At 44.1% G+C, this 26,025-nt stretch overlaps 1 long non-coding RNA gene across 3 annotated transcripts in view; it reads right to left on the minus strand.

Moving 5' to 3' along the window:
• Positions 1–7,017: 7,017 nt before the first annotated feature.
• Positions 7,018–26,025, minus strand: part of LOC125458078 (uncharacterized) — a 73,757-nt gene continuing 54,749 nt past the window's right edge. For all 3 annotated transcript variants that reach the window (XR_007248750.2, XR_009446585.1, XR_009446584.1), the window contains one exon: positions 7,018–7,336. This is a non-coding gene — a long non-coding RNA (uncharacterized LOC125458078). The remainder of the gene's footprint in view (positions 7,337–26,025) is intronic.

Below are 26,025 nucleotides of genomic sequence, written 5' to 3' on the forward strand. Positions count from 1 at the left end.
TGGTGCTCGGGTGTGAGGTCATGATCGAGGAGGCGGGAGGAGGTGGTGTCGGAGAGTTGGCGCCTGGCCTCGGCGATGTAGAGGTCAGTGCGCCATACTACCACTGCGCCACCCTTGTCTGCGGGTTTGATGGTGAGGTTGGGGTTGGAGCGGAGGGAGCGGAGGGCTGCCTGTTCTGCGGGGGAGAGGTTGGAGTGGGTGAGAGGGGTGGAGAGGTTGAGGCGGTTAATGTCTCGACGGCAGTTGGAGATGAAGAGGTCGAGGGAGGGTAGGAGGCCTGGGGGTGGTGTCCAGGAGGAGGACTTGTGTTGGAAGCGGGTGAAGGGGTCAGTGGAAGGAGGGTTAGGTTCCCGGTTGAAGAAGTAGGCATGGAGGCGAAGGACGGCGGAAAAACTGCTCTATGCCCAACCGTGACTGGTATTCGTTGATGTGTGGTTGTAGGGGGACAAAGGTGAGCCCCTTGCTAAGGACTGACCGTTCGTCCTCAGTCAGTGGGAGGTCTGGGGGGATGGTGAAGATGCGGCAGGGCTCAGTGTGGCTGTCTTCTCTGGGGTTGCTGGCTGTGGAGGTTGTGGGCGGAGCGATGAGGTCGTCGGCCGTGGGCGGGGTTCCGTCGGCGGAGGCTTGGGGACCGCTTTGCAGAACACCTCCGCTCAGTTCGCAACAAACAACTGCACCTCCCAGTCGCAAACCATTTCCACTCCCCCTCCCATTCTCTCGATGACATGTCCATCATGGGCCTCCTGCACTGCCACAATGATGCCACCCGAAGGTTGCAGGAACAGCAACTCATATTCCGCCTGGGAACCCTGCAGCCATGTGGTATCAATGTGGACTTCACCAGTTTCAAAATCTCCCCTTCCCCTACTGCATCCCTAAACCAGCCCAGTTCGTCCCCTCCCCCCACTGCACCACACAACCAGCCCAGCTCTTCCCCCCCACCCACTGCATCCCAAAACCAGTACAACCTGTCTCTGCCTCCCTAACCGGTTCTTCCTCTCACCCATCCCTTCCTCCCACCCCAAGCCGCACCCCCAGCTACCTACTAACCTCATCCCACCTCCTTGACCTGTCCGTCTTCCCTGGACTGACCTATCCCCTCCCTACCTCCCCACCTACACTCTCTCCACCTATCTTCTTTACTCTCCATCTTCGGTCCGCCTCCCCCTCTCTCCCTATTTCTTCCAGTTCCCTCTCCCCATCCCCCTCTCTGATGAAGGTCTAGGCCCGAAACGTCAGCTTTTGTGCTCCTGAGATGCGGCTTGGCCTGCTGTGTTCATCCAGCCTCACATTTTATTATCCAGTAACATATGATGTGGCTGTGGATGCAGTATGCCACATTGGCAGATGTGCAGGTGAACCTCTGCTTAATGTGGATAGTCATCTTGGGGCCTAGGATAGGGGTGAGGGAGGAGGTGTGGGGGCAAGTGTAGCATTTCCTGCGGTTTCAGGGGAAGGTGCCGGGTGTGGTGGGGTTGGAGGGCAGTGTGGAGTGAACAAGGGAGTCACGGAGAGAGTGGTCTCTCTGGAAAGCAGTACCCGGTGTACCCGGTATGGCCTCCTCTACATTGGGGAAACCAAGCGGAGGCTTGGGGACCGCCTTGAAGAACACCTCCGCTCAGTTCGCAATAAACAACTGCACCTCCCAGTTGCAAACCATTTCCATTCCCCCTCCCATTCTTTAGATGACATGTCCATCATGGGCCTCCTGCAGTGCCACAATGATGTCACCCGAAGGTTGCAGGAACAGCAACTCATATTCTGCTTGGGAACCGTGCAGCCCAATTGTATCAATGTGGACTTCACCAGTTTCAAAATCTCCCCTTCCCCCACCGCATCCCTAAACCAGCCCAGTTTGTCCCCTCCCCCCACTGCACCACACAACCAGCCCAGCTCTTCCCCTCCACCCACTGCATCCCAAAACCAGTCCAACCTGTCTCTGCCTCCCTAACCTGTTCTTCCTCTCACCCATCCCTTCCTCCCACCCCAAGCCGCACCCCCATCTACCTACTAACCTCATCCCACCTCCTTGACCTGTCCGTCTTCCCTGGACCGACCTATCCCCTCCCTACCTCCCCACCTATACTCTCTCCACCTATCTTCTTTTCTGTCCATCTTCGGTCCGCCTCCCCCTCTCTCGCTATTTATTCCAGAACCCTCACCCCATCCCCCTCTCTGATGAAGGATCTAGGCCCGAAACATCAGCTTTTGAGCTCCTGAGATGATGCTGGGCCTGCTGTGTTCATGCAGCCTCACATTTCAGTAACATATGATGGTTGCCAGATAAATTCTTTGAAATGTTGGTCGAGGAATAAATATGGACTAATGCACCTGGACGTCTTCAGTGTAACGCTATCAAATCTTTCACATTCACCTGAGAAGGCCATCAGGCCCTCTAGTTAATATTTAATCCTGTAAACAGCTCCTGTGAGATTGCTGCTCTCCATCAGTACCACTCTGGGAAGTTAGCCCAGAGTTTACAAGTGAGCCTCCGCAGCAGGTAAAGAAACGCAGACAACTTCCTTCTATGGATCAGAGATAATGGGAACTGCAGGTGCTGGAGAATCCGAGGTAATAAAATGTGAGGCTGGATGAACACAGCAGGCCCAGCAGCATCTCAGGAGCACAAAAGCTGACGTTTCGGACCTAGGCCCTTCATCCGAGACCTTCTATGGATGATTGGGATGAGAAGCATAGTTAGCAACTTTTCAGCTTACACCCATATTGGTGGTATGACAGATAGTGAAGAAAGTTATCGAACTGTACAACGGGATCTTGAACGACAAAGACAGTGGGCTGAAGAAAGGTAGATGACGTTTATTTTAGAAGAATGCAACGTGTTGCATTTTGCTCAGACAAATCAGGGCAGGGCTTTTACAGTTAAGGTTAATTATCACACTGGGGAGTGATATAGAACAGAGAGGAGAAGAGGTTCAGGTACATATTTGTTTGAAATTGTCGTCGCAGGTAGACAGGATGATGAAGAAGTGTCTGGCATGCTTATCTTCATTGGTCAAAGCATTGAGTATAGAAGTTGGGATGTCATGTTTCAGCTGTACAGTATATTAGTGAGGCCACTTTTGGAGTACTGCATGCAGCTCTGGCCACCCTGCTATCAGGAAAATATTATAAAGAAAGGATACAAAAAAATTTATAAGGATGATTCTAGGACTAGAGGGTTTGAATTATAATGAGAGGCAGGATAGGTTGGGATATCTTTCACAGGAGCTTAGGAGGTTGAGGGGTGACCTGACAGAAGTTTATAATATCATGAGGGACATAGATAAGGTGAACAGCAAAAACCCTTTGCCTAGTTTAAAGGAGTTCAAAATTACAGGGCATGGCTTTAAATGAGAAGTAAAGATTTAAAAGGGACCTAAGCAGCAACTTTTTCACACAGAGGACAGTTGTAAATGGAATGAGCTGCCAGAGGAAGTGGTGGAGGTTGGAACGATTACAACATTAAAAGGGCATCTGGATGGGTATATGACTAGGAAGGGTTTAGAGGGATATTGGCCAAATACTGTACCACATATTAGTTTAGTTTGGAAAATCTGGCCAGACGAGTCGAACAGAAGGGTATGTTTCAGTGCTGTATGACTATGACTCAATGTTGTGAACATTTTTATATTTTTAGTTTGAAGTTTAAATCAGCAATGGATTGTACATATGTCCACATTCAGTCATTGCTTTTTTTAAAAAATCATCTTCCTGTATATCTGTGCTTCAGTGATTGGGAAAGGTGATGGGGTTGTACAGTTGATGTTATGCTGGGAGTATGTGAGAGTGGAACTGACATCAGCACGATGAATAGGAGTGAGTTTCAGTCAAGATTAGGGTGAATACATGATTCACCTTGGAAAGGAAAAGTTTAAGAGGCTCTCGATCTCTCATAAGGACAAAAAGTAACAATTCATGTAGAAATATTACAATATAACTCTGGTTGTCCAGTTGCAGGGAAAAATTATCAAGCTTGAGAAGATTAGATGAGCTTTGCTGGGATGTTTCTGGGCATGGATGGTTTAAGTTATAAAGAAAGGTTGCATAGGCTGGGACTTATTTCACTGGAAGAAGGCTGAGAGGTGATCGTATGGAAGTTTATAACATAATGAGGGGTATATATAGAGTTAATGATTGGTTTCTTTTCCCTAGGATGGGGAATTACAAGATGTGGAGGCATTTTTTTCTATTTGGGGAGAAAGATTTTTAAAAGTCATGAGCAACAAAGTTTTTACTTAGAAAGTGGTTCACGTTTGGAATGAACTTCCTGCAGAAGTGATGGATGTGGGAAGAATTACAACATTTAAAAGACATTGGGATTAGTGCATGAATAGGAAAGGTCTGGAGGGATATGGGCCAGGAGCAGGCAGGTGGGGCTAGTTCCATTTGGGATTATGTTCGACATGGACCAATTGGACCGAGGGGTCTGTTTCTGTAATGTGTGACTTTATGAAATAAATTCAACAAAGAGGAGGTAGATTCCAAATCAGGAAACACTTCACTCAAAGAGGGACCAGTTCTTGGATTGGACTACCTTACCGAGTAATGAAGATCTGGGATCATTTGTAGACAAAGCAGACTTAGTCTGCATCAACTGTAAAGTGGTTATGTGAAGTAGTCTGCCTTACTACATTCAGCTTATCAGTGAACACTTCTCCTTCATACAAGCACATGCCGTGGTAGACCACTCAACCCTTCAAGCCTGCTAGACTATTTAATAAATTAATTTGTTAAGATCATGGCTGATCTGATTATCCCAAATTCCCATCTACTCCTGATAAATTCTGACTCCCACTCAACCATCACTTCCTTATCAAGAATCTATCTACCTTGTCTTTAAAAATATCCAAGGATTCTGCTCCCACCACCATTTCAGGAAGAGTCTCTAAGAGTCTCATAATCCATGGAGAGAAAAAAAAGATTAATCTCTGCTTTAAACAGAGGGCCCTTAATTCCTTTTCTAAACAATGCTTTTTCATTCTCGATTTACCCACAAGATGAAATATCCTCTCTGTGTCTACACTGTCAGGTATTAGTTCTACATTTTTCCAAAATATACTCCAACTGCTGGATTTGTGTCCACTCAGTTAAGAAATCTATGTGCGCCTGCATACTTATTATGTCACTTTAACAACTTACTTTCCTACTTATCTTTGTGTCATAGGATCATAGAGTCATAGGATCCCTACAGTGTGGAAACAGGCCCTTCGTCTCAACAAGTCCACACCGAACCTTAACACATCCTATCCAGACCCATCCCCTTGTAGCCCACCTCATCTACACATCCCTGAACACTACAGGCAATTTAGCATGGCCAATCCACCTAACCCGCACATCTTTGGACTGTGGGAGGAAACCAGAGCACCCAGAAGAAACCCACACAGACACGAGAAGCAAAAACAAAGTTGCTGGAAAAGCTCGGCAGGTCTCACAGCATTTGTGGAGGAGAAAACAGAGTTTTTGTTGCCCGAGGTAGCCACCATACCTCAATTACCTCGTCTAAATAATTGGTATAAATTGTGAGAAGTGAAAGCCTAGCACAGGCTTCTGCATGACCAACATGTGGCATTCTGCCCCTCTGAGAAGGGCAAATTTATGCATACTCAATGTTTGCTGCTTGCTGGCTGTTCTTTTCTCCATGTCAGGATGTGACCCCTAAATCGTAATATCTTATGTAGAACCTTGTCAAATAGCATCTGAAAAATGCAGGTACAGCGTATCTATAACATAAACTACTCCTTCAAATCATCCTAATAGTTGCTGCTCTTCCCCAGAAAAAGAAGGCACAGAGAGCCGTGAACACAACCCAGTCCATCACACAAACAAGCCTTCTATCTGTTGACTCCATCTATACTTCCTGCTGCACCAAGAAAGCAGCCAAAATAATCAAAGACCCCTCCCACTCTCGTTATATGCTCTTCCACCCTCTTCTGCCAGGCAAAAAATATGAAAGTTTGTATACACATATGAATACATCAAGAACAGCTTTTTCCTCTGCTATTATCAGACTTTTGACAGCCCTCTTTAATGTTATTGTTGATGTCTCTCTCTGCACCTTCTCAGCATTGATGGGTGCATTCTCCAATTCTTTTTAGTTAATCACACATGGTGGTCCTCCATCTCTGAATTTTTCTTTGTGGTAGGAATGTTCTTATTTGGATTGTTCTGAAATATCCCTTTAAAACGCTGCCACAGCTTCTCTCCTGATCTATCCTAATTCACTTCCGATAGCTCAGCTTTCATATTCACATTTTGCCCTTTTTCTAAGTTTAAAATATTAATCTTGACCCATTCAAGCTGCACATAAAATTCAATTTTGTTATGACGACTGCTACAGAGAGAAGCCTGTAAAAATCCAAAGAACTGTGGATGTTGTAAATCTGAAGCAATAACAGAAATTGCTGGAAAAGCTCAGCAGGTCTGCCAGCATCTGTGAGGAGAAAGCGGCGGTAACATTGGAGGTCTAGGGAACCTTCCTCGGAACTGAAGAGAGAAGCCTATAGCCTTAAAGCCCACACTGCTAAATTTAACAAGCATGTTCAAACCAATAAATTGTTTGAAGGAGTTGGATACAGTCCCTAGGACTCAAGGGATCGAACAAGTGAATAAAAGAGGAACAGAAGACTGAATTGGATGATTAGTTGTGACCATATGAGAGGCAGAGCAAGGGCCAAATGTCCTACACCTGGCACTATTTTGCATTTTTTTTAAACTTAGCCGACTAAAATAAACATAAGCCGTGATCCTGAACTGGATCATGGTCACCTCAGATACACAAATAGTTAAAAAGGAATTGTGAGAAAAGTGATGGAATTGTACTGGTGGAGTCAAACCTGGGATTTTGTGAGAGCTGGATTAACATCGACACTGTTAATAGGAGTGAGTTATAGAAAAGAACCTGCGGCTTTTAGAACATGTTTCTCTCCAATATTCTCTCAGCTGAACTAATGAATCCTTTTAAATTTCATTTAAGTATAGCACACTTTATTTTTTCTGAATACTATAACAATTCAGTACTCTAATGAGCTGAACTTTCATGTGTATCAATATTAGCACAAAAGGTACAACCTATAACCGCCATAACAGCAGGAGTGAGCCTGATTGGACAATTATTAATGAAGACATTGAGACACTAATGCTCATGAAATCACAAGAATGCTGCACACTTCATGATCCTTTCCTGCTCTGATTCATGATATTTTCCATTCAACATGTTCAGGGAGGTTATGGCACATCCTCTGGAGCAGATGGGTCTTGAAGCTGAGCCTCCTGGCTCAGGGGATAGGGAATATTTCCACGTCATCACTAGAGCCCCCTCAAATTCTGCTCAGATTCTCTGTCGTAATACATAAGTGAAGCCAAAAGTTGTCAGAAAATCAGATGCAAATTAAGAAGAAAAAAATCACACAGAGTCAAAAAAACACTCTGAAAGCATGTGGTCCGTGAGGGAAAGGTGTCCCCTTTGTCTGCTTTAGATTCATTTCAAGCTGTTTTAACATTTTTTTAATTAATCAAGACAATGAATTTTTTTTAAAAAATGCTTTGAAATTAACATTTAAGTACCCAGCTGTCACATCACATCGGGCCACGAATCCTAACATCTACCTCCCCCATCATTGTCATGCTGACCCCACCACAACCACATCAACAAACCCCTATCCCCTGAGACTGAAACAATTGCATTATTTGACTTTCTATTGATTTTCTGCTGCAGTCTGCAGAAGCGATATGCCAAAGCACTTGAGTTGTGCCGCCACTTTCATCAAATCAGCTGCACTCAAAGTGCTGTAATTTCTGTTTGTTTTCTGCGTTTGATGTCTTGACAACTCCTGTCGCTTCCCCTGGCTTGTGCAAACTCCTCCTGTAGAACTCTTTTCATTCTGGCAGATTATAAACATGGAATTGTTCAGCGTGGTGTAATTGAATTTGTCAGAGCGAACAGTAAAGTACAACACTAATGTCAGAGCAGTTAGACACTGCAGATGCTGGGAATCTGAAATTAGAAGAGAAAGTGCAAGGAATTCACAGATTTGTTAGTGTCTGTGAAGAGATGATGTGGAGGTGCTGGTGTTAGACTAGAGTGGGAAAAGTCAGAAGTCACATGACAGCAGGTTACAGTCCAAATTTATTTGAAATCACAAGGTTTCAGAACACTGCTTCTTTGTCAGGTGAAGCGAGTCCCAACGAAGGAGTAGTGCTTCAAAAGCTTGTGATTTCAAATAAACTTGTTGGACTGTAACCTGGTGTTGTGTGACGTCTGACTCTGTGAACAGAGAGAAAGAGAGTCATTGTTTCATTAGCACAGATTGTAGTGGTTCAATAACTGGCCCACAAGCACCTTGGAGTCATAGACTAACAGAACTATACAGCACAGAAAAAGACCCTTCAGTTCGAGTCATCCATGCCAACCAGATGTCCTACATAAATCTTGTCCCATTTGCCAGCATTTGGCCCATTTCTCTTTCAACCTTTCCTATTCATATACCCATCCAGATGCATATTAAATGTTGTAATTGTACAGGCTCCACCACTTCCTCTGGCAGTTCATTCCAGGCGCGCACCACCCTCTGCGTGAACAAATTGCCACTTGGGCCCCTTTTAAATCTTTCCTCTCTCACCTCAAACCAATGACTCCCAATTTTGGATACCCCAATCTCTGGGAAAAGACCTTGGCTATTCATCCTATCCATGTCCCTCATGATTTTATAAATGCCTATAAGGTCACTCCTTAGCTTCTGACGTTCCAGGGAATTAAATAGCCCCAGCCTATTCAGCTTCTCCCACCAGTTCAAACCCTCCAACCCTGGCAACCTCTTTATAAATCCTTGCTGATCCTTCCCAAGTATCGGAGCAAGCTTCTTATCGCAGGGAGATTAGAATTGCACATAGTATTTCAAAAGTAGCCTCATCCTGTACAGCTACAACATGACCTTCTGAAGGCTCACGGGGCACGGAAATCAAACACAGACTTCACAGTCAAAACTTTGAACAGAAATAAAGTGTCAACCGAACACGAATGAAGCAATGAGTAAACTCTGAGGCCAAGCCCAGTCCTATCCTGAGCTCACTGCTTGCATCTTCCAATTACAGAGCAGCCCAGTTATATAGTTATCAATTTTTCTCCCTCTTCCCTAAATCATGGGCATTGAAACCATGAGATACCTTCCAGATTCAGCCCTTCAAATTTTGCTAATTTAGGGAGGTAAGGATGAGAATAATAGTGAGAAATTCTCAAACAGATCCACACCTTGAGACCATTAATCCATTAGAAATAGGAACAGGGGTAGACCATTTGTCTTTGAGCCTGCTCTGCCACTCAATAGGGTCATGGCTGATCTGACATTCCTCACATCCTGCCTTTCCTGCTTTTTTCCTATAATCCTTGACTCCTCTCCTGATCAAGAATCTACCTGACTCTGCCTTAAATATACACAAGGACTCTGCCCCCACTGCTCTCTGTGGTAAGGAATTCCAAAGAATCACAGCCCTCTGATAGACCAAGTTCCTCCTCAACTCAGCCTTAAAGTGGTGCCTGTTCATTCAGAGACTATGCCTTCTGGTCTTATACTCCCTTGAGGGGAAACAGCCTCTCAGCAGTTACCCTATCAAGCCCTTTCAGAATCCAATATGTTCCAACGAGTTTACCTCTCACTCTCCTAAACTCTAGTGAGCCAAGTCCCACTGTGCTTAACCTTTGCTCATAATACAACCCCTCCGTTCAAGGGATCATGTGACATTTGATGTTACCTGGATTGAATTGCTGACTGCTGATTGGAAAAAAAGCCTGTTGAAATACCTGTTTCATTCTCAAACCTCTTCCAAATTATTTATGAATCTGTTGTGCTAGCATTATTTGTGGTGTCACTGTTAAATTTTCAATTTGCCGGTGCACTTGTCATCAAGCAGTGATCAGCATAATCCGCATCTTGTATAAATGTGCGCTGCTTGCTCCCAAGAGGGTGCTGCATCATTTATGTTAATGGCAGGAGCAGTGCTGTAAGCCATCCTGTTCTACACCTGCCTCTACCTGCGATCATGCCATTGCTTCACTATTAACTGTGACATTGCAAACCAGCGGTTCAAAGATTTACTGATTACATTGACAAAGTGGCATAGCTTCAAGGTCTTGTTTTATGGGGACTCTACAGTGTGCACTGTCAAAGAGATCTTCAGAGCCTATAAAATAAGACATGTTTGAGGATTCTGAAATTCAGCGGATGGTTAATTTAAGCAATTTCATTAAATTCAACTGATAAATAATTCCAGACATACAAATCACTCGTCTGTGTGTTTTTTTTTATGGCTGTCATGTTGTATTAAAGAAATCACACCAGTGTATAAATCTACTGCTGTATTGAAAATTTTGTTTGGCCATGTGTCATCAGCGCCTGAGATCAGAGGTGGACATTTCAGGACAGTTGGACCTGGTACTCCTGGTGCTGGCTAATTGTAGCCGTGTTCCAGATACTGAAAAGGAAAACCCAACGCTCATGAAACCAATGGGAACCAGTAATTTGTGGGGAGAAAGAGCTGGGAGTAAAGGCTCTGTGAAAAGTGATAAACCCCAGGAACTGCATTTGGTTCTGAACTTATTATGAGTTAGTGTGTTTTTTTTTTCTTTTATTCATTCGGGGATAAGGGCGTTGCAGGCCAGGTAGCATTTATTGCCCATCCCTAATTACCCAGTTAAGAGTCAACCACATTGCTGTGGGTCTGGACTCACAAGCAGGGCAGACCATATAAGGATGGCAGCTTCCTTCCCTAAAGGACACGAGTGAACCAGATGGGTTTTTCCAATGATTGGCAATTGATTCATTGTCATCATTAGGTTCTTTATTCTAGATATTTTACAGAATTGAAATTCCACCATTTCCCACCATGGGATTCATACCTGGGTCCCCAGAACATTGTCTGGGTCTCTGATTTCATAGTCCAATAATAATACCACTAGGCCATAGCATCCCCAGAGTGAGTGTGTTGCTGAGCTCAGAGGACAAGGCCATGAATAAGAAATGGGAGTCAGCCATCCTGTTCCTTGAGCCTGCTCCATCATTCAGTAACATCTTGGCTGAGCTTATCCCTTGAGGCACCAGCCAGATGCACCCCCTGTGTCCATGAGCACTGACATTCGGCAAGGGCCAACCACAAAGGATACTCATGGTACAGTTTGACCCATTTAGAGGATATTTCTGCTCTTCAGTGCTCCCCCTCGGGCTGCCCTGATAACTCTCATTGTAACTCTGCAGATGAAGTACACAAAAGTAAGGAGAGTAACTTTAAAAATTAAAGTAAATAAAAGCTTGCCATATCTCCCAAAATGCTTAGTAGAGGGGCCTTAGGGAAGGTACTTCACCAAACAACTGAAGCAAAATAGGAGCGTAGCTAAGCAACAATGAATGAGACAAATTATGCACATTTTCACACCGAAGGGTAAGTCATTAGGAGGAAAGCAAAAAGGTTACCCATGAACAGACTGCACCACTTCATGGCTGCTATAAATAGACAAACACTTTATACAGGTAAAGGCCTATCTCCTTAGTCAACGAATGAGGAAATAGGTCATAGCAGGACTGTTGTGGGGGAGTTTTGCCGAGTGATGACAAAGAACATGAAGTGAGAATTGTTCAATTTTGTACTTAGTCAATGCAAGATGCCTTGTGTATATAACTAAGGATGTTCAGGGACAGCTAGCTGCATCATTTACACAACTTCATAATTCACAAGAGACAGAACCCAGTGGGAATATATCATTCAAAGATTAGGACACTCGTGGCTCATCACAGAGAAGAGTCACTGGTAGATGCCATCAGAGATTGACATTTGAACTGAGGCTCCTGACAAACAAAATGGATCAACCTTAACCAACTCCCAGATGTAGATTAACCAACTTCCAGATTAGTTTAAGCAATTCCTGAAATAGTGTAACTCTTAGATATAGTTGGAGGTTTCAAAGCACAATGTGGCCATAATCTTTAATCCATTCAGCTGAGAAACAAGGGCATACAGGGTAAAGACATTGAAGTAATTGTAATGAAGTCAGCCAAGTGGATCTCATGGATTCTGAGTTCCCTGATGGTGGTGCTGTTAATCTGGTCCAATCAGGGACCCCTGGCTGATAGATATAAATAGACGAGTCAGAGGGTCTGTTCACTCTGAGACTTGGCTCTGATGGAACTGGATCACTATCAAGGACTGTCCATGTGTAAATAAAGGGTAACGTGGTGAAGAGATCCTGGCCTCTGTGGAGTTATTTCAGCTAGTACGTCTTGGTCTGAGAGAGAGCAGTGGTGAAGGAAGGGAGTCCCTGGATTTTGACTCACTGGGGATAGGTCATCAACAGAATTCCAAGATGGAATAGGATCTGATTTGGAGACAACCAGTGCTCCCCCTCTCTTTTTTAAAATGCAAAAATTGGATCTTACCTGGTTGCCTATTACTAATTGATCAGAGGGAAGTTAAGAACTAACCCCATTACTGTGGGCCTGGAGTTACGTGTAGGCCAGACTAGGTATAGAAGGCAGATTTTCTTCCATAAGGGACATTAGTGAACCAGGTGGGTTTTTCTCAGCAATCAACAATGAATTCATGGACAGCATTCAGCACTTAATTCCAGATATTTACTGAATTCAAATTTCACCATTGTCTTGGTGAGATTGCAAGCCAGGTCTCCAGAACAATACCAGAGTCTCTGGATTAATTGTCTAGTGATAATATCACTAGGCCATCACCTACATTTGCTGGTGGGCACCAATATATGACGTGATAGCAAGGGGCGTTGGGAAATAGTTACATTGCAATCAGAGAGAATACGCACCGTAGGTTCAAGGAACCTGGGTAGACATCTTTAGGTGCTGCTTGTGGGATCTGGCTGTGCACAGATTGCTGCAATACAAGAGACTGTTCCCAGATGTAACAGAACTCGAACAGTCCTGAGAGTGTCAAAAGTGTTTTCTAAAAGCTAATTTTTATTCCTTTTCACGTATGCAGGCTGTCCACTAAAGTTACAAGACCATTAAAAAGCTGCGAGAATTAGAAATTATGTGACTATACAGGGAGTCTGAGACCCCTTTTGCAAGCATTCCACAGTGACTGCTGTAAGCTTGATGCTTCATTTAAAAGTTTGATAGGGTAGAGTAAGTTGACATATGGATAAACGCAACCATTAATTAAAGTAAGGCGCTGGGAAAAAATAATTCATAATGATGGCACACCTGCAGCAGGTTAGGGCATAGTAATTAAAGGGATTATATTACTCAATGAAAGCGATCAAAATATAATCAAAAGCCAATAAAATAAGAGAGAAATTAGAAAATAATGCAATGCAGCAAAGGAAAATGAAACAAATTAGGGTCAAAAGTCACAAACAGAGATTTTTGAAGTTTCATGTAAAGTTCATATTTTTTGTTCCTTTTATGATTTCATGGGATATGGGCAAAACAGGCATTAGATTAGATTCCCTACAGTGTGGAAACAGGCCCTTCGGCCCAACAAGCCCACACCGCACCTTGGAGCATCCCACCCAGACCCACCCCCCTATAACCCAAACACTACTGGCAATTTAGCATGGCCGATCCACCTATCCTGCACATCTTTGGGCTGTGGGAGGAAACCGGAGCAACCAGAGGAAACCCACGCAACACAGGGAGAATGTGCAAACTCCACACAGACAGTCACCTGAAGGGGGAATTGAACCCAGGTCCCTGGCGCTGTGAGGCTGCAGGGCTAACCACTGAGGCACCGTGTCGCATGACCAGAATTTATGACCCACCATCTCTAATTGCTCTGAAACTGCAGATATGTTGGGCCATTTGATTGATTTCATTTATTACTGTCTACATGTACTGAGGTAAAGTGAAAAGTGTTGTCTTCCACAGATAGTAGGAACTGCAGAGGCTGGAGAATCTGAGATAACAAGGTGTGAAGCTGAATGAACACAATGGGCTGAGCAGCACCAGAGGAGCAGGAAAGCTAACCTTTCGGGCCTAGTCCCTTCATCAGAAAAGAGCGAGGGGGAGAGGGTTCTGAAATAAATAGGGAGAGAGTGAGAGGCAGATAGAAGATGGACGGAGGAGAAGATAGGTGGAGAGGAAATGGGCAGGTCAAAGAGGCAAGCCTCCGCTTGGTTTCTCCGATGAAGAGAAGGCCTCAATGGGAGCGACAGATGCAATATACCACATTGACAGATGTGCAGGTGAACATCTGCTTCATCTGGAAAGTCCTCTTGGTGCCTGGGATGGGGGTAAGTGGGGAGTTGTAGGGGCAGGTGTAGCACTTCCTGCGGTTGCAGGGAAAAGTGCCGGGGGGTAGTGGGGCTGCAGGGGAGTGTGGAGTGGACAAGGGAGTCATGGAGAGAGTGGTCCCTCCAAAAAGCAGATAAGGGTGGGGAGGGAAAAATGTCTTTGGTGGTGGGGTCGGATTGCAGACGGTGGAAGTGTCGCAGGATGATGCATTGGATCCGGACCTTGGTGGGGTGGTACGTGAGGATGATGGGGATTCTGTTTTGGTTGTTATTGTGGGGAGGGTGTGTGAGGGATGAGTTGCAGGAAATGCGAGAGACACAGTCGAGGGTGTTCTCGACCACTAAGTGTGGAAAGTTGTGGCCTTGATAAATGGGGACATCTGAGATGTACGGGAGTGGAGTACCTCATCCTGGGAGCAGATACCGCAAAGGCGAAGGAATTGAGCCTAACCCTCCCTCTTTTGACCCCTTCTCCCACCTCCAACACATCCCCTCCTCCTGGGCACGACCACAAGGCCTTCTACCCTTCTTCAACCTCTTCATCTCCACCTGCCGTCGTGACATCGATCGCCACAACTTCTCCACCCTTCTCACCCATTCTAACCTCATCCCCGCAGAATGTGCAACCCTCCGCCCCCTCCGCTCCAATCCCAACCTCACCATAAAATCCGATGACAAGGGAGACGCAGTGGTAGTATGGCGGAATGATCTCTACATCGCTGAGGCCAAACGCCAACTCTCCGACACCTCCTCCTACAGGCCGCTTGATCATGACCCCACTGCCGACAATCAAACCATCATCTCCAAAATCATCCACAACCTCATCGCTTCAGGTGACCCCCCCATCCACAGCCTCCAACCTCATCGTTCCTCAACCCCGCATTGCCCGCTTCTATCTCCTTCCCAAAATCCACAAACCTGCCTGCCCTGGTCAACCCATTGTCTCAGCCTGCTCCTGGCCCACTGAACTTATTTCCAACTAATTGGAGTCCATCTTCTCCCCCATGGTGCGGGAATTCCCCACGTATATCCGTGACACCACCCATACCCTCCACCTCCTCCAGAACTTCCAATTCCTCGGACCCCAACACCTCATCTTTACCATAGACGTCCAGTCCCTCTACACCTGCGTTCCCCATGTAGATGGCCTAAAGACCCTCCGCTTCTTCCTGTCCCGCAGGCCCGACCAGCCACCCTCCATTGACATCCTCCTCCACTTAGCCAACTCGTCCTCACCCTCAACAACTTCTCTTTTGATTCCTCCCACTTCCTACAGAAAAAGGGGGTGGCCATGGGTACCCACACGGGCCCCAGCTATGCCTGCCTCTTTGTAGGTTACATGGAACAATCCCTCTTCCATACTTACACTGGCCCTAAACCCCAACTCTTGCTTTGTTACATTGATGACTGTATTGGTGCCACCTCGAGCTCCCACAAGGAGCTAGAATGGTTTATCCACTTCACTAACACCTTCCTCCCCAACCTGAAGTTCACCTGGAACATCTCTAATTTTTTATCTCCTTCCTGGACCTCTCTGTCTTCATCTCAGGCAACCAGCTTGTAACTGATGTCCATTTCAAACCCACCAACTCCCACAGCTACCTAGAATACACCTCCTCCCACCCACCGTCCTGCAAAAATTCCATCCCCTATTCCCAATTCCTCCGCCTCCGCCGCATCTGTTCCCAGGATGAGGCAGTCCACTCCCGCACATCCCAGATGTCCACGTTTTTCAAGGACCGCAACATCCACCTCCTCAGTCATCGAGAACGCCCTCAACCGTGCCTCCTGCATTTCCCACAACTCATCCTGCACACCCCCACCCCACAACAACAACCAAAACAGAATCTCCCTCGTCCTCAAGTACCACCCCACCAACCTCCGGATCCAACACATCATCCTCCGACACTCCTGCCATCTACAATCCGACCCCACCACCCTAGACATTTTTCCATCCCCACCCCTGTCTGCTTTCCGGAGAGATCACTCTCTCCGTGACTCCCTTGTCCCCTCCACACTGCCCTCCAGCCCCCACCTCACCCAGCACTTTTCTACACAACCATTCACCTGCACATCTGCCAATGTGGTATACTGTATCTGCTGTACCTGTTGTGACCTCCTCTACATTGGGGAGCTGCTCTTTGGGCAATTAGGGATGGGCAACAAATGCTGCCCCCCTGCGACACCCTCATCATGTGAATGAATAAAAACAAAAGTTGCTATTCCACATTGTGATGCATCTAGATATTGCACCTGTAAATATTTACGGGCATGATGAATTTCCTTAGCTTCCTGAAGTAGAGTTGTTGTATTTTTTGACTGCCGTTTCGATATGTATGGACCAGGGCAAATTGTTAGTGAATGTCACTCCCAGGAACCTGACACCATCATCCATCTCCATCTCAGCACCATTGATTTCAGAGAGAAGTTGAGAATCAACCACATTGTTGTGGGTCTGGAGTCCCATGAAGAAAAATCCCGTTACGGTGAACAGATTACCCTTTCTTAAAGATAACAAAATGTCACCTTCATGTGCTCAGGTGCTTAAGTTGGTACTACAGGCTTGATACATTACATTTAGTAGAGATACAGCAGTAAAAAAGAAGCCAAATGGAATTTGGGCATTAACAAAATGGAAAACAAAGAATTGTGGATGCTAGAAATTAGAAACAAAACCAGAAATTTTGCTGGAAGAACTCAATAGGTCCAGCCGCATCTGTGAAGAGAAAGCAGAGTGTAAGTTTTGGGTCCAGTGACTCTTCTTCAGAAATGAAACGTTGACATTTTTTGCTAAAGGAATGAAGTTTATACGTAGGAAGTGTTGTGCAACTACAGAAGGCATTAGTAAGTGCATATCTGGAATATTGTTGTACAGTTTTAGTTCCCTCACCTGAACAAGGATCTAATTCCCTTGGAGACAGATTAGAGAAGGCTCATTAGATTAATTTGAGAGGCGAATGAGGAGAGATTGGGCAGTTCAGATCTATACTTGCTTGAGTCGAGAAAGATGAGAGGCAATCTAACGGAGGCATATAAGGCACTAAAGTGAATTGAAAAAGTGTGAGGCAATCTAGAATGAGAGCTCATAGTTTGAGGATAAGGAGAAGTAGATTTAAAATAAAAATTATGAGGAATTACTTCTCCCAAAAAGTCATGAATCTGTAGAATTCACTCTGCCAGAGTACAGTGGTTGCTAGAATACTGAATAAATTTAAGGAGGAAGTAGACAGATTTTTAAGTAGTAATGGATTAAAGATTCTGGGGAATGGGCAAGAAAATGGAGTTGAGACTGAGGTGAGGTCAGCCAAGATCATATTGAATGGTGAAGCAGGCTCAAAGAGCTGAATGGTCTACTCCTGCTCCCAGCTCTTATGTTCTGTATGACTTAGATAACGGACATTGAAACAGTGTGTGCCTAACAACATCTGTAATCCAGACCTTTGAGCCTTTGGGAGAATACTTCCAGAGCCTATTAGCTCCATAGACATTTAGCTATATTTTTTAGGATTACCTGTGGTGTATGGTCTCTTTTAATGCCTACTGTTAGCATTTCAATGTTTCTATATTTTGACCATTCCTCAGGTACACATCGGAGGAACTGAAGAGGAAATGTTCTTATCTTATTAGGTGGTAAATAGTCAGCTGGAGTTTCCTGTGGAATGACTTGGGTTTCTTTTGGGAATTCCTGGAACATCAGATGAGGTGAATAAGATACTGTCGTTCACCATTCACTTTAACAGTGCTACCTCGTGGTATGGGCTACTCAATTCTGTAATATATTCATTCTCTGTTATCACATCAGCAAATTTAATATCATTTCAGCAAATTCATCATTTCTTGTGTGCTTTCAACCTTCATATAATCTAACCGTGTTTCCCATTATAAATGCTCAACTTAGTGCAAACACTGTTATGGCAGCTAAAAGAAGTTTTTAGAAAAGGTTTGCGGTTGTTCAATTATTTTTGTCTTTGCCTTATCCTTAGACAGAATGTTAGTGTTGCTGGCAAGACCAGAATTTGATGCCCATCTCTAATTTCCCATGAGTGGAGTGGGTAAATTGACTGTTTCAGAGGGCAGTTAAGAGTGAATCATGTTGCTGTGCATCTGGAATCACACATAGACCAGACTGGACAGAGATGGCAGATTTCCTTCCCTGAAGAACATTAGCAGGACAGTTGCGATTTTTGCAATTTATAAAACAGAGAACTGCAGATGCTGGAGAGCTGGAGAGCAAAAAGAGAAATTGCTAGACCTTTCAGTTATGGAATGCGCTGGGTGGCACGGTGGCTCAGTTGTTAGCACTACTACCTCACAACACCAGGAACCTGGGTTCAATTCCGCCCTCAGGAGTCTGTCTGTGTGGAGTTTTCACATTCTACCTGCATCTGTGTGGGTTTTCTTCCACTATCCAAAGATGTGTAGGTTAGATGGATTGGTCATGTGAAATTGCCCATAGTGTTCAGGGACGTATAGATTAGTTGGGTCATTGGGGGAATGGGTGTAGGTGAGATGCTCTGAGGTCAGTCTGGACTTGTTTGGCCAAAGAACTCGTTTCCACACTGTAGGCATTCTATGAACGGGCACGGGACCTGAAATATTAATACCTTTTGTTTTTCTCTACAGTGGTTGCCAGACCTGCCGAATTTCTTCAGCAATTTCTGTTTTTATTTGTCAATTATCCATGAAACTCAATGTTCAGATGGTACCTATTAGAATAGCTTTTGTGTAAATTCCAGACATCTTGTGTTGTTCGATTCAGATTTGAAAATCATTGTGAATTGAATTGAACTCAGTTTCTCCAAATAATAGCCTCGGTATTCGACTGTCAGTGCAGAGTAGGTTCCACGGATTAATTTCAGAGGTGGTAGGCTCATCTTAGGAAGAGATGTTGAGCAGTTCAGACCAATAATTGCTGGAGTTTAGAAAAATAGGAGGAGTTCTAACTGAGGTATGTAAGATGCTAAAAGGGATTGACAAAGTCAATGTAAAGTGATGTCTCCATTTATGGGGCAATTTAGAATGAAAGGATTCAAAGACATTGCCAATGCACCACCAACTCCCCAAAATGATATTTATCAAATTTTGCCAACTGATGTTTCTTGTTTCATTTGCCAATTTAACATTTTCCTTAACCTATCTCACTTCAGGATGTCCTAATGACTGGATTTGTGTCTGTGTAATCTTTCTGTAGTTTGTCACTTTAATGTAATTCCAATGGGTCCAGTAGACATGAGGAGTTTGCAATTATTTAGTTGCAATGATGGGGTACGGCTCAGGTGTTGGGCAGATAGATGAAAGGTATGCTAGATTCACACAGATTCATTTTCTGCTTCTGTGTTCTTACTTGAAAATACTCCCAATTGATGGTGGCATTCCTAATGTGTGCAAGCTGTATAGATACAAAAACTTGTTACTTCAGGTTTACTTTCATCCTGATGCTCTGTGGAATTGTTGATAAAATTAAATGCTGCTCCTTGCAGGTTGCCTCACTTAATATATTTTTAGGTGAGCTCTACTGGAAAAGTAACTTCGCGTAATGAGTTCTCAACTTTTCTATGTTTTAAATCTGTTGGTAAATTCATTGTGAGTTATGAATCTCCAGAACCAGCTACTGATTTACACGACTGCATTTGTATATATAATATTTGAGCTTAGTCTCCCTGCTTCTTTAAAGAATTTGCTGAGTTTTCACCTTCTACGTACTGCAGGAAACCGGGGCTGGAAGTCACAACAGACAAACTGAGAAAAAGAGACAAAGCTGTTGAAGCCTTAAACTTCATCTCATCAGGACATGTGCAAAAATATCAAGTTTCAAAGTGATTAATAATTTGCATGGCACGACAAATAGGGCGCAGATTCATTGGCAAATGAGCATTGGTAAGTTGAGGTATTGCCATGGAGAATATACAAAGGAGCCAAAGCTTTGTTTAAATTTAAAAAAGGCAAGTTGACTGTTATTGGTCATGTCATATTGTGGATATTTGATAACAGCATCCCCCAAGTTTTTGACTAATTAAAAAGATCAATGCCTCAGCAAATGTTTTTTACCAATGGAACATTTGCCTATGAATGTATGCATAAAACCTATTGGGACTGTTGTGATACCAGATGATCATAAAGAAATAAGTTAGATCACACAATGAAACCTGTCTTGATAGATCATATGTTTAATTTTATTTATTTATTCCTAAATGACCTTCTAATAGCCAGCTGATGATAGATGACAGATACATAAGCTGATCATGGAAAGATGCAAAAACTTCAGGGTTATTCTAGTGGGTGATTTTAACTACCACCCACTGTGATTCCCCTGTACCCCTGAGCTTAGAGGGGGCAGATTATGTTAGGGGCATCCCTAGGAGAGTTTCTTAAACATTTTTCATACAGTCCAGTAGGGAATGGGTTGTAATGGACCTTGTACTGGAGAATGTGCTTGGCCAGTTGATTGAAGCTTCCGTAAGGGCATATTTTGGGAATAGTGATCGTAAATCAACAAGTTTTAAATAGTTATGGATAAGGAAAGGACTGGTCATCTGATGAAAGTGCTAAATTGGGGGAAGATTTATTACAATGCTATTAGGCAGGAAGGGGAGAAATTAGACTGAGGGGAGCTGTTTGAGGGTAAATACACTTCTGACATATCTTTGAAAGGCTAGTTGATCAGAGTTTAGGACAAGTTAGGACTTAGTACAAGTTTAGGGCTATAAGGATGAAAGATATGGATGGAAAGATTCAGGAGCCCTGGATGACGAGAAATGTTGAAAGCTGAGTCAAAAACAAAAAGGAGGCATATGTAAAGTTCAGGAAACTGAGATCAGGCAGCTCCTTCTGGAATATAAAGGAAGCAGGAAAGAACAAAAACAAAAAAGTAAGAGGGTGAAAAAGATCCATGAAATGTCCCTGACAAGTAAGATGGAGGAGAATCCGAGGAGAAAGATGGGAATTAGAGAAAGGGTAGATCCACTCAAGGGCAAAGAAGGGAATTTACGTGTGGAGGAAGAGGAAGTGAGTGAGGTCCTTAATGAGTACTTCTCATCAGTGTTCACCAATGGATGATGGCATGATTAGGGAGGAGAGTGTCAATAATAAGGAGGAGACGTTGTGTGCCTTAGGAAAAAAAAACATTAAGGTGGGTAAGTGACAGCGGAAGGCAAAGGGATAACTTATGTGGGTTGACAGAGGTCATTGTCTTCTCTTTAGTCACAAGTGAGGTCCCAGAAGACTGGAGAATAGCTAATGTTGTTCCTTTTTAAAGAAAGGCAACGGGATAATCTAGGAAATTATAGGCCAGTGAGCCTTATATTGGTGGTGGGGAAATTATTGGAGAAGATACTTAGGGACAGGATTTATTCACATTTGAAACGTTTGGGCATATTACGGACAGACAGCATGGCTTTGTGCAGGTTAGGTCTTGTTTCACAAATGTGATTGAGTTTTTTACAGAAGTGATGAAGATGATAGACGAGAGGAGGGCACCAGATGTTGTCTGTGTGAACTGCACAAAAAACATTTTACAAGGTCCCTAAGGTAGGATTAAGTAAATAAGATTAAGTCACCTGTGATCCACAATCAGTTGCTAAATTGGATGCAAAGTTGGCTTGGCCATAGAGACAGTGAATAGTCGTGCAGGGTATTTTTTCTGACTGGAGGTCTGTGACCAGTGGTGATCTGCGAGGTCGGTGCTGGGAGTTCAGTTGTTCATAATATAAATGAATGATTCAGATGAAAATCTAGATAATCTGATTAGTAGGTTTGCAGACAATGCAAATTAGTGAAGTTGTGAATAGCAAAGAAAGTTGTCAAAAGATATCCATCCCCTATTCCCAATTCCTCCGCCTCCGCCGCATCTGCTCCCACGATAAGACATTCCACTCCCGCAACTTTCCCCCCACAGTGATCGAGAATGCCCTTGACCGCGTCTCCCGTATTTCCCGCAACACATCCCTCACACCCCGCCCCCGCCACAACCGCCCTAAGAGGATCCCCCTCGTTCTCACACACCACACTACCAACCTCCGGATACAACGCATCATCCTCCGACACTTCCGCCATTTACAATCCGACCCCACCACCCAAGACATTTTTCCATCCCCACCCCTGTCTGCTTTCCGGAGAGACCACTCTCACTGTGACTCCCTTGTTTGCTCCACACTGCCCTCCAACCCCACCACACCCAGCACCTTCCCCTGCAACCGCAGGAAATGCTACACTTGCCCCCACACCTCCCCCCTCACCCCTATCCCAGGCCCCAAGATGACATTCCACATTAAGCAGAGGTTCACCTGCACATCTGCCAATGTGGTATACTGCATCCACTGTACCCGGTGTGGCTTCCTCTACATTGGAGAAACCAAGCGGAGGCTTGGAGACCGCTTTGCAGAACACCTCCGCTCAGTTCGCAACAAACAACTGCACCTCCCAGTCGCAAACCATTTCCACTCCCCCTCCCATTCTCTAGATGACATGTCCATCATGGGCCTCCTGCAGTGCCACAATGATGCCACCCGAAGATTGCAGGAACAGCAACTCATATTCCGCCTGGGAACCCTGCAGCCTAATGGTATCAATGTGGACTTCACCAGTTTCAAAATCTCCCCTTCCCCAACTGCATCCCTAAACCAGCCCAGTTCGTCCCCTCCCCCCACTGCACCACACAACCAGCCCAGCTCTTCCCCCCCACCCACTGCATCCCAAAACCAGTCCAACCCATCTCTGCCTCCCTAACCGGTTCTTCCTCTCACCCATCCCTTCCACCCACCCCAAGCCGCACCCCCATCTACCTACTAACCTCATCCCACCTCCTTGACCTGTCCGTCTTCCCTGGACTGACCTATCCCCTCCCTACCTCCCCACCTATACTCTCTCCACCTATCTTCTTTTGTCTCCATCTTCGGTCCGCCTCCCCCTCTCTCCCTATTTATTCCACTTCCCTCTCCCCATCCCCCTCTCTGATGAAGGGTCTAGACCCTAAATGTCAGCTTTTGTGCTCCTGGGATGCTGCTTGGCCTGCTGTGTTCATTCAGCCTCACATTTTGTTGTCTTGTCAAAAGATACAGCAAGATATAGATCGTTTGGAAAATTAGGTGGAGAAATGGCAGATGGATTGTAATCAAAACAAATGTGAAGTGGTGCATTTTGGGAGGTCAAGTGTAAATGGAAAGTATACAGTAACTGTTAGGATCCTTAGTACCATAACAGAAGGTCTTGGGCTGCAGTTCCAAAGGTCCCTGAAAGTAGCAATATAAGCAAATAAACTGGTAAAGAAAGCTTATAGCATGCTTAGGAAATTGAATCTAAAAGTTGGCAAGTCATGTTGTTGCTGTATAAGGCTTTAGTTAGGCCACAGTTGGAGTGCTGTGTGCAGGTCTAGTTGCTACACTATAGGAAGGATGTGGAGGCTTTGGAGACCGTGCAAAAGAGGCTTGCCATGATGTTGCCTGAATTGGAGCATATTAGCTATAAAGAAACATTGGATAAACTTTGATTGTTTTCACTCGAATTTGGGAGGCTGAGGGGCGACCTAATGGAAATACATAAAATTACAAGGAGCATAGACTGTGTAAAAAACTGGACTCTTTGTTCCCAAGATGGAAATGTCAAATACAAGAGGGCATGCATTTAAGGCCAAAGGGGAAATGTTTAAAGAAAATGTGCGAAGAAAGTTTATTACACTGAGGGTAGTATGTTTTCGGGGCCCTTTTCTAAGACTGTGAAGACTATTTCAATGTTTCTTTCTAAGTCAATTACTATGAAATTAAAATAACTGCACAGAGGCCAGTATCCCATAACCAAGTCACCCTTTACTTAGATAGTAGGAACTGCAGATGCTGGAGAATCTGAGATAACAAAGTGTAGAGCTGGATGAACACAGCAGGCCCAGCAGCATCAGAGGAGCAGGAAAACTGATGTTTCGGGCCTAGGTCCTTCTTCAGGAAGCATTTACTTACATGTGCACTATTCATGGGCTCTGATTAGCCAGCTCAGTGCTTGTACTCAGAACGAGGAGACCTTCTGAAACTCCTGCTTTTACCTGTCAGTCAAGGCTCCCTGATTGGCCATCCCCTCATTAACAGTTCCAACAAGGATCTCATAGTTGGCCTGGCCTTGGTTCCAATCGCTACAGAATTGTTCTGAAGTCTAATTTGTTCCACCTTTAATAACTTAAAATTTTACACTCAAACTGATCAGGATTTGAAGTTGCACAAACTTCTCTGAACTGAACGAGGAGGTAATAGAAACTATAGTTCTGAACTCAATTGTTGCTTTGTCCCAACTAGAACCTTGGAATTTTCTGAACTGAACTGAAAATACAACCATAGGATCCCTAATGCATTCACTCTACTGATCATAAACTCAACAGTATAAATATCTCTCCATTAATACCAAATGAATTGTCCAAAATCTCTTTTAGTCACAGTTATGCCTTTTTGGAACAGGTTAATGCTTTTAGGTTATTGCTCCAGAATAATTTTTGAACCTTTTAGAAAAGTCTTTACAACACTAACGCACAATTATTTACATATAAACATACTTAGGTACGAAATAGCAGGTTCCTAGATCATTCAGCCCCTCAAACCTGCTCTCGAATTGAACAGGACGTGGCTGATTTGTTCATGTTTCAACTTCTACATTTCCTCTTATTTGTCTCTATTTTGAAAACAATCTAAATTCCATTAAATGATAATAGTGGATTTTACACATCTTTAATCACAGAGCAGGTAATTTGCAGAAAAAGTTCTCTGTCAGGTCTACAGGTAAGCACGAGATAAATAAAAAATGCCAGGCTGTTCAATCATTTTGATATGAAGAACGTCAGCAAACAGTATAAAATAAGGGGTAAAAATGTTAAGGATTTGCAAGAACGGAAGGACCTCTGCATGGATCATTGAAAGCTGCAGGATAGATTAACAGAGTAAATAAAGCATACAGTGTTCTTGGGTTTATTCATAGAGCAGACAATGTAAGAGTAAGGAGTTGATGTTAAACTTGAAGAGACACTCGTTAGATCTCAGCTGATGTATTATGTGGTGTTATGGGTGCTACATTATCTGCAACATGTGAAAGCATTAGAGAGAGTGGAGAAGCAATTTATAAGAATGGTTTCAGGAGTAAGAAATTTCAGTCATGAGGATAGATTGAAGAGGCTGGGACTGTTCTCATTGAGGAGAAGGAAGTTGGGAGGATATCTGATTAAGTCATTGAATCATACAGTACAGAAACTGTCCTTCGGCCCACCACACTTACACTGACCAACAAACGTCGAACTACACCAGTCCCATTTACCTACACTTGCTCCATCATGTATTATGTCCTGGTATTTTAAGTGCTCAACCAAATGCTTCTTAAATGTTGTGAGAGTACCTGCCTCCACCACTCTCTCAAAAAGCACATTCTGTACTTCTGCCACCCTCTGGGTAAAAACCTTTTGCTCAGAGCTCCTCTAAACCAATAGCTCCTCACTTTAAACTTGTGCACCCTGGTCTCAGACATATCTGCCACGGGGAAAAGATTCTCACAATCTACCCTGCCTATGCCTCTCATGATTTTGTATATCACTTTCTCCAGTAGCTCTATTTCTTTCTGTACAGAGACCACAACCATTCTGATTATAAATGTACTGTTTCTCCAGTCTGGTGAAAGCAAGGTCAGCCTAATGACTCCTTTAATCATTTTCTAGAAGTGTATTGTAAAGAGCCAACTGGTCGATTGTTCCTGGAATTGAAACTCTGTGAATTGCAATAAACTCCAAATACTTTTTCTGTTGTTTTTAGCAATTATCAGGGAGT

Source organism: Stegostoma tigrinum, chromosome 13 (genome assembly GCF_030684315.1).
Source record: "Stegostoma tigrinum isolate sSteTig4 chromosome 13, sSteTig4.hap1, whole genome shotgun sequence".
NCBI lineage: Eukaryota > Metazoa > Chordata > Chondrichthyes > Orectolobiformes > Stegostomatidae > Stegostoma > Stegostoma tigrinum.